The sequence below is a fragment of the Urocitellus parryii genome, chromosome 2 (assembly GCF_045843805.1).
Source record: "Urocitellus parryii isolate mUroPar1 chromosome 2, mUroPar1.hap1, whole genome shotgun sequence".
Classification (NCBI taxonomy): Eukaryota; Metazoa; Chordata; class Mammalia; order Rodentia; family Sciuridae; genus Urocitellus; species Urocitellus parryii.
In genome coordinates this window covers 91,267,046-91,268,868 of record NC_135532.1, presented here as the reverse complement: position 1 = coordinate 91,268,868, position 1,823 = coordinate 91,267,046, and the positions used below count along the sequence as shown (strand labels likewise).

General features: G+C 36.8%; 1 pseudogene; it reads right to left on the bottom strand.

Moving 5' to 3' along the window:
• Positions 1-1,578: 1,578 nt before the first annotated feature.
• On the bottom strand, positions 1,579-1,823 carry LOC113177684 (cytochrome c oxidase subunit 7A2, mitochondrial pseudogene; annotated as a pseudogene).

Here is a 1,823-nt window from a genome sequence, read left to right as displayed (position 1 = left end):
GGAGCTAAGAATGACAAGTTCAAGGATATCATGGGCAACTTGTTGAGTCCCTATCTAAAAAAAAGATGTAACTTAGATGTAAAAAGTGATGTAACTTAGAGTTTGCCTAGTGTGTGAGGGCTCGTGTTCAATCTAAGCTGGAAAAAAAAGCCCTGTTCTATTTTTTACCTCCTCTTGCTCCAAACAACTGGGGCAACTACCAACATTTTCCTGTCTATAGAGTTTTGTCTTTACTAGAATGCCCTATAGTTTGAAACATATAGTAAGTAGCCTTTTAAGATTGGTTTCTTTCACTTAGTTAAGATGCATTTAAGGGCTTGTAGCTCAGTGGTAGAGCACTTGCCTAGCACATGTGAGGCAGTGGGTTCAATCCTCAGTAACACATAAAAATAAATAAATAAAATAAAGGTATTGTGTCCACCTACAACTTAAAAAAACTTAAAAAAAGATGAATTTAGGTTTTCTTTTGCTCATTTATTTTTAACACTGAGTAACAATCTATTTCTGGATGTACCACAGTTTATCCATTCACCTATTGAAGAATATTTTGGTTTCTTCAGAGTTTTGGCAATAATGAATAAAGCTGCTATAAGCATCCTATATATGTTTTTGTGTGGTTATATGTTTTCAACTCATTTGGGTTAATATCTTAAGCATGATTGCTAGATCATATGGTAATCCTATATTTGGCGGTGTAAGAAACTGCAAAACTCTCTTTCAAAGTGGCTATGCCATGAATGAGAGTTCTATTGCTTCACATCCTTGCCCTCATTAGGTGTTGTCAATTTTTTTTTGGTTTAAGCCATTCTAATAGGTTTGAAGTAGTATGTATATCCAATGTGGGATTTGTCAATCTGAGTACAATTGTGCCTTCAGAATTGGGGAAATAACCATTGGATGTCTTCAGAGACCCACTGGACCCACTGTGAGAAGGACTGAGTTAAAAACTAGTGATTGTCTAGTGGTGGACCATACTTTGTGTATCCTGGAATTAGTTTCAGTTCAAAGTCAGTGTCCCTTGGTGTGAACAGTCACTCTGGTAATGGTTCTTGGTCCTGTTGGGAAAGGCTGGGAGGAAGATTAAGAGAATAAATATTGGCAGTGTAATGAGGTCTTTCCTCAAAGGGACAAGGTCTCACTTTTATCAAAGGAGCTTTAAATCTGTAAATTTACTCAAGTCTAATGTGGTTGAAGGACCATAACTCTCTGTTTTAGTGATTCAAGTGACTTGATTAGAGGGCTATGGTGAGAGGTAGATGGGTGTAGAAATGTGGGATATTTGTGATGATGTAAACATGATATATTTTGACTGTATCAATTATAATATCTTGGGTTGTGATATTAGAGTTCAGTTTTGCAAGATGTTGCAATTAGGAGAAATTAGGCAAAGGATACATGAGACCTTCTGTATAGTTTCTTTTTTTTTCCTTCATGGTAAAACCTGCTTTATTGTTGGCAGTTAGTACAAGTCAATAAATATTGATCCCCAAAGAAGATCTCAGTTATTTTTCTGATTACTTGTCCATAGAGAGCTGAATTAAACTAAACCAATGATTGCTGAGATGACTGTAGTCAATTCTACTTCTTGGGAAATGAAGCTACAGCCAACTGATATGACATATGCTGTTCCACCAACTGTTAAGACTCATGATAGCTCTATATAGCAGGGCATCAGCTACCCCATCCTTTAGATGCACTGAAGTTCCATTATCCTCCTGAAACAGCTTTTGTTTCTCTGGAAATTTATTTTCAAAGTGCCTGTGTGAAACCATGCTGATGGTCCTTTGGGCAATCTGAGGAAACCCCAGCAGATTTTGCAGCAT